Source organism: Hesperophylax consimilis, chromosome 11 (assembly GCF_061612785.1).
Source record: "Hesperophylax consimilis isolate HC1 chromosome 11, BYU_Hcon_1.0, whole genome shotgun sequence".
NCBI classification, from domain to species: Eukaryota; Metazoa; Arthropoda; class Insecta; order Trichoptera; family Limnephilidae; genus Hesperophylax; species Hesperophylax consimilis.
Window position 1 is genome coordinate 17,318,410 of NC_142846.1, and position 10,517 is coordinate 17,328,926.

A 10,517-nucleotide genomic window follows, 5' to 3' on the forward strand; every position below is an offset into this window, starting at 1 on the left:
GTAAGGATTGTGTTTCGAATAAGGTGGTGTGGCGGTCTATCCTGGATACACTTATTTTCGCGTAAAACAAAGTAAAACAAGTTTAAAATGTAAAAATTACGTACAGAATATTATTTATATATAAATATTATATTTAATTTAATTATAAAAAAAAATTATAATTAAAATTAATACTTTTAAAATTAGTTCTGCAAATTAAAGAACTATCAACAAAACACACTTTTTTAAAGAACTAACACCCCACATTACTTCACTTAAATTATATGTTATAAAAAAAACCTGTATTGTTAAAGACAAATTTCCTTCTCATGTTCGTCATACTTTCCTTTCAGTTCTTTCCCTACTTTCTCAGTGGTTCGTGTCTCTGACGAATGTAAACACTTAACCAGTGGCTGTTCCTCACAGGAGGACGGTGCACAGTGTGTCGAATCCCAATCTAGCTCCCCTTTATTCATTCCCATACTCTAAAATCATTTGTTTATAAGATACCAAACTTACAGAATTACAAAATACGTCATTTTAAAGTTAATTAAATAAGGAACAGTTTACAGAAATCGCATAATTTAAAAAAAATATTTACGTAGAAAGGCTTCAATTTTAATACTGAACAAATTAATACGTATTGGAGTGCGTTGATGTCTCTTTCACAACTTCTAAAGAATTATGATTTTTAAATAAGATATCATTAATACTACTTTGCATTTTAAGTCATTTTGAAGATTATTAAATACAAAAGTATTTAAAAAATAAAACGTATATAAACATTAATTTTAAAGCTTTTCGCATGAATAAGAAGAGATTAAATTTTTCTTGTCTTTTCAATAAAAAATCTTCCCAATACTCCAATTTCAATTGAACAACATAAGATACTTATAGCCTTATAACCTCCGTCATTTTGAAGGTAATTAAATGTGAAAGTGTTTAAGAAAAAAAATTACTTAAAATATTATATAGGTAGGCAGTGTAGGCACCGCTTTAAGTACTATACTAATATTAATACACGTTAGAATATTTTTGTCCTTTCAATAATTTACCCTTCTACTCCATTGTCGTTTTTGTGAACAAGTTAGCATGTTTCGAGTCTTACGTCATTTTAAATGTAGTTTAAAAAGAAGGAGTTTTGTGTAATAATAAATTTCTAATTATTTTTTACACTGGCAGGCATCAATTTAAATATTGTTTGTACCTACAAAAACTTAATTGTTTTAGTATAATATTTATGTAAATATTTACCTATCTGTGTATTTTGGTATCAATCAGATTCCCGGTCGTCACTTTCTTCTGATAAAGTAGTCTCGGATCTCAAAGGAGCGGATGGAGTTGACAGCAATGCCAACACATCTGGTGAGAATCTCGTACTTTTTCCATTGGGTGATTTCCGCAAACTGGATATTAGTGGATCTGACGAAATTAGCAATATATGCAAGAGGTCCATATTCGTGTCAATCCGGGAAGTCTTCCTTGTATCAGGGTCAGGATAGCAAGCAGTTTTAGCCTTTTTAACTAAATAATATGAAGGATAAAGTGGACTATTTAGTTCTCTTGCCTGTTTCCTAATAAGTTTATATTGATTAGTAGTTAACTTAGCATTTACGATCAAAGACAGGGCTTGATTTGCCGTCAATGTTGCTTGTGTGGAACAAGGTATATTATTTTATTTTTTATTTTTGTGGCATATCGCGGCGATGATGAAAATATTTTGCCCACCATTGAAGCAGCATTTTTTTTACCAGAAGCCCGTAGAGATGCTTGAGCCACCATGGATATTTGTGTTTTGTTGGAGAACTGAAGGATTTTTTCAATTCTTTTGCTGTGGTTTTTTCGCAACAATCCCCAAAAAGTTTTTTTGGGCGACCGCGTCTGGAAGCACTTGTAACGTTTAACGTTGTATTGTAACTACAAGAAGGTATTGCACCATAAACAATATCACTAAAATTAATGTCTTTGTTGAGCCAAACGGAATAATTGTTCACAAATTTATGAGCATGTCTTCCACTTTTCTTCCAACGCATGTGAATTCCAATGGTCACTACACTAATCGAATGTTAAAGTGATTTCAAAATATCGTCAGTAGGATCTACAAAACCAAAATGTCGAATAACATGACGTAATATCTTGTTTGCTCGGTCTTCCTTCGGGTTTCGTAACCAAATATCGAATATCGTTCGGTTAGAAATTGATGGCTGTATCACTGGAATGTGAAGAAATGGCATGAAAACGCAAACAGATGCAGAAAAATTTTTAACCAAATGAAATAAAGATGAGTCAACTTTACGACAAAATTTTTTTGGAATCATAGAAATGCATAGAAATAAACTTTCAGACCATGTAAACTTTTGAAACCAGATAAATGAATAAATATTGCTTTATGTTATTTTTGATTAAATCTTACATGCAATCTGGAAAATATAAACGGTCTAACACGATGAAAAAAATTAATGCATACCTTGATTTGTCGCCTCCATTTCACAGAAAAATAATAAAATTTCACACAAATAAACCACAACCATTCAGCGCAGACGTTCAAAACAGACTGTTTATTGGGGTACAGCGCGGCGGCTCAAGTACAATGGACTTTAAATGTGATCAAACCTACCCCAAAGGCAATAAAAATAAAAATATTTTGCAGTTTTATCTACCTGGGATATTTAACAACTCAATGCTGAATATTTAAAAAATATTTGAAATACACCAATTTTGTATTAAAGGGGAGCTAGATTGGGATTCGGCACACCGTGCGGTGGGACAAACCCCACCAGATATTCCAGAAACCTACTAAAAGAATAAAAAAAACATTCGATGCTTTGTCTACATGTAAATAAATGAATTCTACAAACATAAAAGCAATTAATATTTATAGAAATATAATATTTTCAAGTGAAATGCAACCGCTCCGCGCCACGTCTGTAACTAGAACCAGCGACAAGCGACCAACCGATGCGCGCGTCCGTTGTTGCATTTCTCAGTTCACATAACGTAGCGTGAAGAGGGGATAATCCGAGATGTCACTTCAGACATTTGGGTATTTTATTTGCGATTGTTTCGCAAATTTCAAATGCCGTGGGGAAAGTCCGTTAAATCAAGACCTCCTAGATATAAAAGGTTTTGATTAAATCCCCTACTGCCGTACTTGTGAACCGTTTGTTTAGTTCAAGAAAGTTACTATTTTTTATGATAAACATCAGTTTATAAGACAAGATTTCTTATGCATAGCACAAAAAATAACAAATTTATATTAGCAATAATTAATCGCGTGAAATATCCATACAAATTGAAAATATCTCCTGAGTAAAAATAAATGCCATCGACGGGAATTGAACCCGCACCTTCCTTTTAAAAATAAAGTTTGTTGATTACAGGTGAAAAAATCAGTAATTGTTGATTGAAGTCCTAGTACATATTGAATTATTTGGCGTGTAAAATAAGCCGACGTAGATCAGTGGTTCAGAGCACCTGACCGGACATCAGAAGGTGCGGGTTCAATTCCCGTCGGCGGCATTTATTTTTACTCGGGAGATATTTTCAATTTGAATGGAGCGCCCTTGAGGTGATTTTGCATTTATACAAGTCATCAAATTATTATTATTATTTAATTATTTAAGACAATATTAGCGATTTCTAAACGAAAATCTTAAGTAGAAAAATCAGAAAAGGATACGGTCACATCTAGGACTCGAACCCAGGACCCTTGCCTCGCCGGGGCACCGCTCTTTACGACTGAGCTAATGGGACCCTATCCCCTTCGGTCACATTTAACTGTATCATACTTCGAATAAGAACTATAAACATTGTCTTCATTTGAAATCGCTAATATTGTCTTCAATAATTAAATATTACAATTTGAGGTTTTACTCAATAAAGTTATTCCAAAAAAATAAAAATTATTATTATATTTCAAGCGACTAATTATTTATTGCTTATAATAATTTGCAAGAAAGTTACGTAGTTTCGAGCGACGGAAATCAAATGGATGATAATCTTGCAAGTTATTGCGTTATTTTTATTTTACTATATTATGTGAGCACAAACATATAAATTTTAATTTATTTTGTGTTTAGGCGTCTGATTAGGTGCACGCGTCGACCAAACATTGTCTATGTATCGATGAGTGCATGACTCGTCTATGAACATTTCAGTTTAAAATATCTTATATTATAATCTCCGGGAAGTGAGATTTCAGTACACTACATGTAAAAAATGTCAGTACACACCATCGAAGAAGTGCTCGAGCCGCCACTGTACTTAAGTATGTTGGGCTATACGGATGAAGAGATGTAGGGATGTAAGTCGGTGTGGTGGTATGAATGTGGGAGAAACAGAACCAGTAGCAACAATACCAACAAATTTCATTTTAATTAATAGTTTATACATTCTTGTTCGCGCAGTTGTATATGGAAGTAGCTACGTATGTATTCGCAAAGACTTGATGGATAGAAAACCTCTTATCAAATCCCGAAAAACAGATGCCGGTAGCTCGTTCCACATAAACCAACACTCTTCCACTGAGCTAGGAGACCTGATTATTTTTCCGATTTTTTTTAAGTCTCATATTTCTATTTATTTATGTAGTTATAATTTTTTTCATAAAATAATTCATTTTTTGCTGCTATATTTTTTTTATTTTAAAAATGTTCTACCTCAATATATTTGTAGCTCAGATAGTGTATCAATTATACCCATACGATTTTTTCATTTATATTCGACACTGGTTGACTTTTCTACAAGTCTTGAATGAATGTGATCTATTTACTGATAATTTCTCAAATTTTTCATCTTCTTATAATTCTCTAACTTCTCTATCCTCTTTTTGCAACCCAAACTAGCTATAACCTCATTTTTCTAATTTCTCTATTTTATATTATGGTAATGTATAGATTCTATGTCCGCAAACTGTAAAATTCACCCGCCATAACACAGGGTCATCCCCAGCATGGAGGGTGAAATATCATAAAAAACCACATGTACTCTCTAAATCATGTATCAATAAAATAAATAAATAAATCATCTATTTATTGGAATAACTTTCGAAGGTTATATAATTCAAAGTGATTGACTAAACGTAGCCTATTTAACTCGATCTTTTGCATTTCTTCTGTCTGTAAAATTTGTTAGCATGTTCCGTTTCAAGATGATGTCCGTTTTAATGGTTTGATTGCTTTTTTAATGTAAAATTTTCGTATTTATCTGGACTTTTGTATTTGCATTTTTTTTTCAATATTATGGTACCACCTACCTGCCTGACAAATTTGAAAAAAATAATTATCAGTGAGAAAGTTAAGTTTATTTGGACAAATCGTATAACTCTGCATTTGATTTGATTTCAATTTCACATAGGTCTTTATATTTAAGTATCTACTTACACAATCTTTATCATGTTTGCATAAACCAAAAAATTGTATTTATTAATAACTCTTTTACATCGTTTCTTTCCAGATTCTAGAGTGGAATTCGCTTTAGTTGTGGAAAAGTTGTTGAGTTAAACCTTCGCTTGCAGCTTGCATAAGGATACAGAAGTCCGCTACATAGAGCGAGCTCTAATGGGGTATATTGTAATTTACTTGTATTCTCATATCCGATTTTATTTGAATTTTATTTTATCTTTTGTATTTTTGCCCATGGGTACTGGACCCTTAGTCTGTTATTATAATTTTATGTTTAAGTGAAAACCTATCATTATATATTATTTGTATTTTTTTCAACTTCCGATTTAGTTGTCCGGGTTAAATCTTCCCCAAGGGAAAAAGTTAACCCTTCCACTCACTTTTCCACAAATGATCATCTAGTCAATCAACATTATGTAAGTGCATTATATAAGCAAAATAAATACAAAACAATACAAGAACAACACGTCAAATCACCAGAGATCAAATGGGAAAATAATTCACCGACTCCAGATATTTTCATATCAGAGGGTTCGGCTCGGTAGAACTTCTAACAGGGCCTATAAATCCTACTGATCCCTCAACATAAATATTTAAAAAGTCTTTTGTTATCCTACATGTATTCAAAATGACCGACTTTTGCATCTTTATAAATAATTTTTTTGAAAGATCTAATACGCCTAAATTTTTAATTAGAGAGCTAGGTATAATGCCAGTAGCCGAAATAACGAATGGTAATATTTTTATAGTCTGAGAATGCCAAATTCTTTTTATTTCATTTCCTAAATCTGTGTATTTTCTTATTTTTTCGCTAATAGATTTTTGAATATTACAGGAATTTGGTATAGCGACATCAATGATATAAGTTATTTTTTTAATTTTGTCATGTAAAACTATATCGGGTCTATTATGACTAATCGCTCGGTCTGTTAGTATAGTTTTATCATAATATATTTTATAAAATTCGTTTTCTAAAAATTTTATCATAATATATTTTATAAAATTCGTTTTCTAAAAATAAATAATAAAAATAATAATAATTCGTTTTCTAAATTTTTATTTATTTTTTTTTATTAAATATCAAAATAATATACAAAAATCAAAAAGTCCCAATAAACTACTTTAAAGTAGTTTGTCATTGGGTGCTTTTACATATATTATATATAATAATATTATCATTTACAACTCAACACACCTTAAGTGATATAAAGTCAAGCGATGAAAAAAACTTACATAAACCTTAACTAATTTTTTTTCACTTTTCAATAAAGGTCTGTTAAATTGTCATTTTGACGAGTTATACGGTATAACCAAAAAATGTGTATTGCATTTTGTCTCCAGTGACATTTTACAGTGTAATATTCTTTAGCATTTGGAAAGATCAAATAAAAAACTTTTTTAATAATAATTATAATGCTCTGGCCAGGGCTTTTTAAGTCCATATTTAATCGCTTAAATATAGAAATAGAGAAGATGATAGATAACAACACGGCACATTAAATTTTAAGAAACTATGTTTTTACTTATAGAAAAAAAAGTACTGCATTTTTACTTACCAACAGCGATGAATAAATGGAAGCGCAAAATTTTACATTAATTTTTTTTGTTTATAATAATTTTTGATAAGCCGAATTCAGAAAACATGGTATGAAAATTCATTCCAGTTGACCAGCATATGGGGGAGACGGACAAGGACCTAAGGTTGGGTTAGGTTAGGTTAGGAGAGCTGATATGAAAATGAATGTTACCATTCCTTCTGGCCAGGATGTAGGGGGAGATAGAACAGGACCTGGGATTGGGGTCTGCCCCATGCTGTAGCAGCCACTGCACCAGCCGGTGGTTGCCAGCGCGGGCGGCGAGGTGCAGAGTGGATTGGTATATGTTCTGTTGCTCGTTTACTGTACAACCTTCAAAAGATAACAAACTAAAGGGTATGGAAAATAATTTGAATTACTACAAACATAAAACAATGGTTCCATGATAACTGAACACATTTAATAATAATAAGAATTTATTCCAGAATGTATGCAGGGGTAGTGCAATGCAATACATTCCATATTTGAAATAATATACAAAATAAGTAATAAAAATAATAATAAGGGAGGTAATAACATAGGTGATTCAGACAGGCACAAAAAAGCGGAATTTAAGTGAAAAAATATAAAATATAAACACAAAAATGAGTGTGAACAGCCGTTTATGGGGGATATTTGCACATATCCCGTCTAAAGAGGGCCATCAGAGGGGACTCCATCCAGGCAACCATGGCAGTGATGATTCTGTTACTTGTGTGATGAACTTGCCCTGGGATAAAATTTTTTTATTATTGATTTATTACGGTTAGAAAGAATTTTTCAGTTGATTTCACGACATAGGGGATTACCAGATGTTGGCCTTAAAGCTGTTTTAGAAACAAGTGTTTAGATTTATTAGGGTAGAGAAAAAAATAGGAACATTGACTGTATCGTCACAGACCTCCGTGATGGTCGTCTGAATTCTTAGATTTTATTCAGTGGAGAGCGAATTTGGGCTGGAAGAGTCTTGTTACATTCTTTTGAACAAAGGATTGGACATTTTACTTGAGAAGTAACAATTTATTGGTTTTGAAACGATTTAAATTAATGTGACGGGTTCTAAGAGATGATAATTGATGTGTTCCTTTAGTGCATTTCTGTCTTTTGAATACAAAAAGCATTCAAAGTTCAAAAGAACATAAATTAGGCGTCGCCACATGGGGAAAGGGGAGTTGGCTTGGAGGTGGAAGATGGTCTGGATTTGAAAGCGCGGAGAGACGGTCGAGACAGTTAGCGTTGAAGAACGGCAGAAGGAAGTCGATAGTCTGGATTGGAAAGCGCGGAGAGACGGTCGGGAGAGTTAGCGTTGAAGAGCGGGAGAAGAAAGTCGTGGTTAGAAAAAGCGGTTCAAGATAGTCAGTTTGAAAGCGTTGGGAGACGATCAAATAGAATCTAGAGGGTCAGAGTTTCAAGGTCTGGGAGACGGTCAGGGATAATCAGGATCGGTCAGCGTTTTAAGATAGTCGAGTCAGTAAAAACTAGGAAGCGCGTCAACAAGAATTAATCGTCGGGGCGCGAACACGGCTAAAATCATTTAGTGTAGAAGGAGTGATTTTTCTAACAGCATGAGTATTTTACTGCATGTGTGTGTGGTTGTTTCTTATAATTGTTTGGATTGTTGACACTAAGATGTATCGGTAAGTCTGTTATAATCTAATTATTAACACTTATTTCCCTAATGTAAACCAAGTAATTCAATTGTATTTTGAAGTAAGAGTATTCAACTTGAGTACTATAGGTAATTATGTTAAAGTCTTGAACGGAAGAACTTACGACAATAGTCCGGACCCGTTTAGCCAGGGCCATAAATCACCTAGAGGGCCGACCGGGACTCGGCCATTTCAAAACTCAAAAAAAAATAACCGGCAGATTATTCAACAATAGACATTGTTTACGAGTAAGGTACCTTTCGTTATTTAACATGAATTCTAATAATTCTCCGGTAGTTATATTAAGCGTCCAAAAATTTATTAAATATAAACCATTGTACTAATGCAATGTTTTTATAATCCGGCGAACGGTTATTAGTCGAAACAATCAGATACCTATAGGCAGAGTAGTAACGGATAGAACGGTAAATTATATGCTTCAATTTTATTATTTAACAATAAGTTATCGTATCCTCCTTGGGATTTCATTCATATTTCGCGGAATTAATACAGCGGATTGAAGTTAGTCGCCGAAAGAACACATCTGTCTGGCATTCCTATTCTGTTAAGTGAGATTTTCATTTTTCATAAGTTTGGCGGGAACGAAGTGCACGAATTTTCCGTAGGCTGTCCTATCTTATCAAAGCGACAAAAGCGAAGGGAACGAAATTGGTAATTGGCTTGCCTAATAGGGACTTTTTGTGTTAGCAGAGTCGATTATAGTCGACTTTATCCATTCGGACATTGATCCAATTGAACTTTGTCCATTTGGACATTGATACAATTGAACTTTGTCCATTTGGACATTGATACAATTGAACTTTGTCCATTTGGACATTGATACAATTGAACTTTGTCCATTTGGACATTGATACAATTGAACTTTGTCCATTTGGACATTGATACAATTGAACTTTGTCCATTTGGAGATTGATACAATTGAACTTTGTCCATTTGGACATTGATTTAATTGAACTCTGTCCATTTGGACATTGATACAATTGAACTTTGTCCATTTGGACATTGATACAATTGAACTTTGTCCATTTGGACATTGATACAATTGAATTTTGTCCATTTAGACCTTCATTCATTGGAACTTTGTCAGTTTGGACATTGATACAATTGAACTTTGTTAATTTGGACATTGATACAATTAAATTTTGTCCATTTGGACATTGATACAATTGAACTTTGTCCATTTAGACCTTCATTCATTGGAACTTTGTCCATTTGGACATTGATACAATTGAACTTTTTCCATTTGGACATTGATACAATTGAACTTTGTCCATTTAGACCTTCATTCATTGGAACTTTGTCCATTTGGACATTGATACAATTGAATTTTGTCCATTTGGACATTGATACAATTAAACTTTGTCCATTTGGACATTGATACAATTGAACTTTGTCCATTTGGACATTGATACAATTGAACTTTGTCCATTTGGACATTGATGCAATTGAATTTTGTCCATTTGGACATTCATTCATTGGAACTTTGTCCATTTGGACATTGATACAATTGAACTTTGTCCATTTGGACATTGATACAATTGAATTTTGTCCATTTGGACATTGATATAATTGAATTTTGTCCATTTGGACTTTGATATAATTGAACTTTATCCATTTGGACATTGATACAATTGAACTTTGTCCATTTGGACATTGATACAATTGAACTTTGTCCATTTGGACATTGATACAATTGAACTTTTTCCATTTGGACATTGATACAATTGAACTTTTTCCATTTGGACATTGATACAATTGAACTTTGTCCATTTAGACATTCATTCATTGGAACTTTGTCCATTTGGACATTGATACAATTGAACTTTGTCCATTTGGACATTGATACAATTGAACTTTGTCCATTTGGACATTGATACAATTGAACTTTGTCC